Here is a 9,102-nt window from a genome sequence, read left to right as displayed (position 1 = left end):
ATATTTTTTTGTACCGCATATATTAAAAATATGTAGTCCATGTTTCTCCTCATGTTATTAGAGTACATGAAAAATTTGAAGTAAATAGGCCAAGTCCAATTCAAGATTTTTGCTAACAACATCAATCAATGACGTGTCTTTAAACATTAAGTATAACAGCCTACGTCTGTCCAAATGTTTATTAGAGCATTGTGTAAAAATGTAAAGTAAATTGATCAAGAATGCCTCGAGATTTTCAGTAACAACTTGAGATGATGACTCGTCTTTATGTAGTAGTATCAATTTATATACTGTATATATTTATAAAAATATGTAGCCTATGTCTGTCTGAGGGTGTATTAAAACACTGCGTAAAAATTTAAAGTAATTTCATCAAGAAATGTTCGAGATTTTTGCTAGCTACCTTTCCCATTTATATAGTGTGTATATAATTATATCTCGTATATATTCAAAAAGTGGGTAGTCTATGTCTATTCGAATGTTTATTAGAGTATGATGTAACAATTTGAAGTAAATTGGTCAACAACTTTCTGAGATTTTTGCTGAAAATCTTTTCCTTTTATATAGTATTTGTATCTACATACCATAGCATTAAAAATGTGTAGCTTATGTCCGTGTCAATATTTACTAGAGTATCACGTAAAAATCTGAAGTAAATCGGTCAAGAACTTTTCAAGATTTTTGGGAACAATGTTAAACTACAGCCTGCCTTTATATAGAAGTAGGGATAGGATAAGATAGATCAAACACACTGCAAAAGAAAGGTGTGACATTCATGTGATCCACAGTGTGTGTCAAAGCTTTCAGAAGATCAAAATTATGCTTTGTTCAGTTCCTCGTTTTGTCATGTATAATCCCAGAGAAACCCCTGTCCATTGGATAGATGCATCTAGCTATGTCATTGGTGCACTTCTGTCATATAAAGACAAAAATGAACTGAGTATCCTATTGTATACATTAGAAATTAATCACACTTGACCAGTGTAACTACTTACAAATAAAAGTAGAGACATTAGTGATCATAAATGCAGAAAGTAAGTTCCACACCTATTTGTATGATGTAATGTTCCTTCTTGTAACAGACTACAAACCATTCCTTTACATTTCTTTCTACTTAAGACTATTTACCTGCATTACTGGTTCATGATTTCACACTTGTTTTATACTGATAATCTTTCTTTCCCTCATATACTCCACGAGTGACCATTTCTTGTCCCATGTCACCCATGCATCATCACCCATACATGCTTGATAATTCCACCAAGTCTAGTTCTTAGTCTTTTTCATGTGAGATTTTTGCATTTCAATTTCTTAGTCATTTGCATGATATTAGTTGTTGTTCTGCAGTCTCCCATTATGTGCCTGGATGCCCTCTGTTGCACTCCTATCTGATTTGGCAGCTATCTTTGCTGGGTATCCAGTATCCCTGCAGTGTACTCAAACTGGGGTCTTACAAGGGAGTGGTGCTACTATTGGCAATTCTTGAAGAGCGCAGCATGCTGTTTCAAGCAACCTGAAGCACATAACCTACTGCTAATCAAACTCAAGGTCAGGGGCTTGTAGAGAGAATGAGAGAGCATTAGCATTATTGTGATTGGTTGCATGCTTGTACTGTATTGTGTATGAGTAAGAACTGAGAAATAATGCCCCACCCTGTATTTGTTGAACTATTCTGTCTGGCAAGAAAGACTAGTGCGATACGGACTGCCTCACGATGGCAACGAGTCTGCTTACCTAAATATCACACTATCTGGATGACGCCACCCACCTGAATATCTTAACATATTCCAAAATACACAAGGTAAAATATAAAATCACACATATGGGGATTATTCTGAAATACATTTAATTCTTATTTTAAAATTTCTTGTTCTATACACAAAAGACTAGCAAAGAGGACAGAAAACAGAAGCACCAAACTTAGAATGTATCACAGAATGGAGTGAAAAGGGACACTTTTTGTAGTTTTTAAATACTAACCACATATTTGGAAGAAAATTTGACTTAATGTTCCACCCATATGATGTTCATCCCTATAAGGCACTTATTTATGTAGTTGTATAATTTCTAGTTAAAATACCACCATATATATTTCTACAAATAGTGTTTGTGCCCTTCATCACACAAATGCATAACTTACCAGGATGAAAAAGACACCCGAGAAGGTTTTAAAATAAAGTTTAAGTACATCAAGCTGAATAAATTTAATTTTTAAGCTAACAATACCATTAAACTGCAGCTTACAACATAAGCAGGAAACTGAGAAAAAGCTAATGGCTTTGAAATTCAGGAAAGATGAAATAAGTACACAAACTTAATGACTACTACCATTCACTGAAATTAACATTGAACTTCATTAGATCTCTTTGTAGGAGCTGTGGATAAAGTAGACCATCTATAACCCTGTGTCTCTTGACTGGGTACTAGTCTTCTACCTATGGCCATTTCAAAGCTGATCCTGAGTTCATTTTGTTTCAGTGAATTTAAGAAATGATGCTTCAGTGTGTTTCTCATTTCTTACATCTGTCACCACACCCATGAAACACGTGTGACAGAGCTTAGTAGATGAAGTAGCTCAACAGCCACTCAAGCCCACCACAATTCAGCCATTTTCTTTTAAGATTTTATCTTCTGACACTAATACACTCCTGTAACTGGTACACATAACTGCTTTGTTCTACAACTTCTTGCTCAAGGATAGACTCTGAGTCTGAAGTTCCATGATTTGATGATACCTGGCATTAATCTTCTGACTCTTCACCACTGACATCTCAACTCAGGTCAACTCCATAAACACTCTTAACAGGTTCCACATATATTCTTTTCTTGGGCACTCTTACCTTTGGACCACCATATGAATAGTGAAACAATGGAGTCATTCATTAAACTTTTATCTACATTTACATAACCATCAGCAGCAGGAAGCCTATCTAGTACAATCTGAGGATTTAATGGACTCACACCTGATTTTTGAAATCCAGTCATAATGTTTTCTCTTGCATTTCCCATCATGTGCTGTCTTAACTACCTAAGAAGTTAGGGAAATGCCTCTTTTGAAAGAGAGGACTGGTTTCTTCCAGGACCTCTTTTCTGTTTCTCAAATATTTGATGCCTTGTTGACTTTAAGAGTGGAAAAAGCCATATCAAGTGGCTGAATAGGATGGGTAGAATTGCTGGGTAGGAAGACAAAACCAGTACCATTCTGCTCACATAACTCTATGGCATCCACTGACAATAAGATGATAAGCTGTCACCTAGAAGAATTTTTTGGCCCAGTAATTCTGAAGCATATGGTATGATCACTGTTTTAGCCAGTCTCAAAAACAATAATGGTCTCAAACCAACCAGATACCCTTCTGCTCTATCTGGCATTTCTTGCTTCTCCGATTGCCCAAGTGTCAAACATGCAAAGCTTTATATAAAATGTATTCTGGTACAAGCACACCATCGCCTGTAGCAGCATACATTACTGACATAAATACTTCAGTATGGTTAACTACACATTTAGGACATTTTGTCCCACGTCCCATAATGATTTTCTTTAATCCAGGATCATCCGATAAATTAGCTTCATCATAGTTTATAATACTTCGTGATGGCATATTTTTAGTGTTTTCAAACCCGATGAAATAAACTTTCAATGTTTCAGGGGTAACTGTAGCTCTGAGTCTCTTAATGTTTTGGCATATCCTTTATGACAAGTCCCCTTTTTGACCTTCCAGGAAACAATATGCAAAATCTTTTTCTGAAAAACTGTTCATAAATTTAGAAACAGTTTGTCCCTTGGATTCCAAATATGCCGTAACTACACATCTTAAATTATAGGCATGTTGAGGGTAGCCCCATTCATCATGTGTTATTAGGTATTGCAGAAGATGATCTTCCCCACTTCTCTCTGCAGTATGGGCTGACCACCAACTTTAAGAGGTGCTGTATTTGATCCAAAGCATTTCGTGTGTCTCTGCAGTACTAACCTGGGGATTTTGTATTTCTCTGCTGCTTAAGACAAACCAGTTACCTTTTATGTTAGGTTTCTAAGTTCTAGACATTTTGTGCCATATGGAGTCAACTACCCTGTAATTGATATTTGGAATTAGTTTTAGTTTTATATTAGCCAGAATAAGATGAATAATAAATTATGGCAGACCTTCAAGTGTCTCTTTTCACCCCAATCAATAACAAAAATTTATCTTAAACATGATTTACAATTTACTAAAATAAATAATGATGATCTAATGAACAAAAAATCACACAAATTAAATATTTTATCATAATTAAAAGAAAAGATAAAAGTAAAATGCAATGTACTCAGAAAGTAGTATGCACTTTCAAAAAAATCTCTGTCATGCCAACCAAGCTGCAATGAGACAGAAGAAACAACTATCTAACGGTACTTTCCCAGAGGAAGTGCTGTCTCAACACAAGATACATCGATACAAGGATATAAAATGAAATAGATGAGATCTTATGATTTCAAGAAATGATTGGAATCTATTCAATATTATCATACGAAGCTGAAACTGAATTGGTCACATGTCTAGCAGTGCACGTAGAGCAGTTTGTAGGCAAATTATTTATGTGAATCTCAAATGCTACATAAAAAAGAAAGGGGCTACTGATATCTCAACCACTTAATAAAACCAATTAAATCTATAAATCACAGTTTAAAAGTTAAAACACAAACACCTGAAAATGCCTTCTCGGCACACATACACACGCGGCACATTGCCACCTAAACGATCTTACCAGACTGGCATCCATCAGAAAAAGACCACGAAAAACTCTCTCCGCACCCTCAGCTCAGCAAGTCGTGTGATCACAAACAGTCATTTATGCTTAACATTTTAAATACACTCTATTTGGGGGAGGGAGGGGGGGGTTTGGGGGGGGGGGGGGGGGGGGGGGGGGGAAGGAGGGACGATGACAACAATGCACCATGAAGGAATTATCCAAATGGGGTGGAAATCAGTAGATGAGATGTATGTGTGCAGACAAAAAAAATTATTAAAATTTCAGAAAAAATGGATGATTTGTTCAAGAGAAAGAGCTTCACAAATTGAGCAAGTCAATAATGTGTTGGTCCACCTCTGGCCCTTTTAAGCAGTTATGTGGCTTGACATTTATTCACAGAGTAGCTGGATGTCTTCCTGAGGGATACTGTACGAAATTCTGTCCAATTCATGCATTAGATCATTAAAATCCCAAGATGGTTGGAGGGCCCTGCCTATGATGCTCCAAATGTTCTCAATTAGGAAGAGATCTGGTGACCTTGCTGGCCAAGGTAAGGTTTGGCAAGCATGAAGACAAGCAGTATAAACTCTCGCCATGCTCGGACGGGAATTATCTTCCTGAAATAAAAGCTCAAGATGGCTTGCCATGAAGGGTAACAAAACGGGGTGCAAAATACCGTTTATGTACTACTGTGCTGTAAAAGAGCCATGGAAGAGGTCCTGCTATGCAAAATAATGGCGCTACAGACCCTTTTGTTGCATTCATGGCACAGCCATCCTCATGTATGAAATTTTCACCACAGACAGTAAATTGCATGATGTAAACTTCATTCCTGCCTCATGTTCATGGTAAGCTACTTGCTGAGTATTGGTGGGAATTTCCTGTTCAGTAATGCACAGTTAACAACTTTAGAGGAGAAATGTTCACAATTTTTCTTCTAAATACATGAATCTGTAATAATAATAATAATAATAATAATAACTACACTAAATATACACACTAGGCAGAGATCAGAACCAACCAACACACAGAAGAAACCCACAAAACCAGCATGGCAACACAGGCTACAGATCAGAATAGAAAAACTGAGAAAAGAAATCGGACAGCTAACACAATTTATAAGAAATGAAATGTCAGAAAAAAAACGAAAAGGTTAGGTAAAATCTCACAACAAGAAGCAATAGAGCAATTAGATGAAAAGAAGCAGAAATTACAAGCATTGGCCAAACGACTTAGAAGATGTGAAAATAGAAGGAAACAAAACCAAACATTCAACACAAACCAAAAGAAATTTTACCAGACAATAGATAACACACACATTAAAATAGACAATCCACCAAGCATAACAGACATGGAACACTTCTGGAGCAACATATGGTCAAACCCGGTACAACATAACAGGCATGCACGGTGGATACAAGCAGAAACAGACACATACAAGATGATACCGCGGATGACTGAAGTGATAATTTTGTAACATGAAGTCACCCAAGGAATTAATTCTACTCACACCTGGAAAGCCCCTGGAAAAGATAAAATACAAAATTTCTGACTACAGAAGTTCACCTCAACACATTCACATCTAACTAAATTATTTAACAGTTACATTGCAGACCCATACACATTCCCTGATACACTTACACATGGAATAACTTATCTGAAACCTAAAGATCAAGCAGACACAGCAAACCCAGCTAAATATCGCCCCATAACATGCCTACCAACGATATACAAAATATTAACTTCAGTCATTACACAGAAATTAATAACACATACAACACAGAACAAAATTATAAATGAAGAACAAAAAGGCTGTTGCAAAGGAGCACGAGGATGTAAAGAGCAACTGATAATAGATGCAGAGGTGACATATCAAGCTAAAACTAAACAAAGGTCGCTACACTACGCATACATTGGTTACCAAAAAGCTTTTGATAGTGTACCCCACTTATGGTGACTACAAATATTAGAAATATACAAAGTAGATCCTAAATTGATACAGTTCCTAAACATAGTAATGAAAAATTGGAAAACCACACTTAATATACAAACAAATTCACAGCCAATACAGATTAAGCTTGGAATATAACAAGGAGACTCATTAAGACCTTTCTGGTTCTGCCTTGCTCTGAACCCACTATCCAACATGATATATCATGCAAATTATGGATACAATATTACTGGAACATACCAACATAAAATCACACATTTGCCGTACACGGATGATCTAAAACTACTGGCAGCAACAAATCAAAAACTCAACCAATTACTAAAGATAACAGAAGTATTCAGCAATGATATAAATATGGCTTTTGGAACAGACAAATGTAAGAAAAATAGCATAGTCAAGGGAAAACACACTAAACAAGAAGATTAAATATTGGATAACCACAGCTACTGCATAGAAGCGATGGAAAAAACAGATGCCTATAAATATCTAGGATACAGACAAAAAATAGGAAAAACTAATACAAATATTAAAGAAGACCTAAAAGAAAAATATAGACAAAGACTAACAAAAATACTGAAAACAGAATTGACAGCAAGAAACAAGACAAAAGCTATAAATACTTATGCTATACCAATATTGACCTACTCATTTGGAGTAGTGAAATGGAGTAACACAGACATAGAAGCACTCAATACACTTACATGATCACAATGCCACAAATATAGAATACATCACATACATTCAGCAACTGAAAGATTCACATTAAGCAGAAAGGAAGGAGGAAGGGGATTTATCGACATAAAAAACCTACATTATGGACAGGTAGACAATTTAAGAAAATTCTTTCCAGAACGAGCAGAAACTAGCAAAATACACAAAGCAATCACTTATATAAATACATCGGCTACACCACTGCAATTTCATAACCACTTCTACAACCCTCTAGATCACATAACATCAACAGATATGACGAAAGTAAATTGGAAAAAGAAAACACTACATGGCAAGCACCCGTATCATCTAACACAGCCAAGACGCATCCAACACATGGCTTAGAAAAGGCAATATATACAATGAGATGGAAGGATTCATGATTGCAATACGGGATCAAACAATAAACACCAGATATTACAGCAATCATATTATTAAAGATCCCAATACCACAACAGATAAATGCAGACTTTGCAAACAACAAAGAGAAACAGTAGATCACATCACAAGTGGATGTACAATACTAGCAAATACAGAATACCCCAGAAGACATGACAATGTAGCAAAAATAATACATCGACAGCTTGCCTTACGACATAAACTTATAAAACAACATGTTCCCACATACAAGTATGCACCACAAAATGTACTGGAGAATGATGAATACAAATTATACTGGAACAGAACCATTATAACAGATAAAACAACACCACATAACAAACCTGACATCATACTCACCAATAAAAAGAAGAAATTAACACAACTAATCGAAATATTCATACCCAATACAACAAATATACAAAAGAAAACAGGAGAAAAAATTGAAAAATACATCCAACTGGCTGAGGAAGTCAAGGACATGTGGCATCAGGATAAAGTTGATATTATACCAATTATACTATCAACTACAGGAGTCATACCACACAATATCCACCAGTACATCAATGCAATACAGCTACATCCAAACTTATATATACAACTACAGAAATCCGTAATTATTGATACATGTTCAATCACCCGAAAGTTCCTAAATGCAATATAACATATACCGTACAGTTAAAAGGAAGTTACGCTTGATCAAGGTCTGCGTCACTTTCCATTTTTGACCAGACATAACGTCTGAGAAAAGAAAGAATAATAATGATGATGATGATGATGAAACTTCCTAGCGGATTGAAACAGCGCGATGAACTGAGATTCAAACTCAGGACCTTAGCCTTTCATGGGCAAGTGATCTACCAACCTGCGTTGTGAGACATGCCTGGGTAGCACAGTCAGCAGAGCAAATTTATTCATACTGCTATGCATTCATACAACGACAAAATTACACACACACACACACACACACACACACACACACACACACACAGAGAGAGAGAGAGAGAGAGAGAGAGAGAGAGAGAGAGACAGAAACACACATACAGAAACTTCAGTCATACAACATAAAAATCAAAGCTTTGATACACAGCTAATTGCATTGTCATTTTGAGACTATATGATTAGCTACACTGATACAGATGAAAACACTGTCCACTTTCTGAGAGGCAGATCAGAAATGGCTCCATTCTGCAGCTTCCATTAGCATGTATTGCATATCTTTAAAAGACTATGTCCTGATTGTCACTTATTATTGTGTGATTAGCTTCATATTCACATGCATTTTCAAAACAGTCTGTTTTTTCCACAGTCACAAACAAGAAAGAGATTTT

Source organism: Schistocerca cancellata, chromosome 4, assembly GCF_023864275.1.
Source record: "Schistocerca cancellata isolate TAMUIC-IGC-003103 chromosome 4, iqSchCanc2.1, whole genome shotgun sequence".
NCBI classification, from domain to species: domain Eukaryota; kingdom Metazoa; phylum Arthropoda; class Insecta; order Orthoptera; family Acrididae; genus Schistocerca; species Schistocerca cancellata.
Note: the sequence above shows the minus strand (reverse complement) of the source record.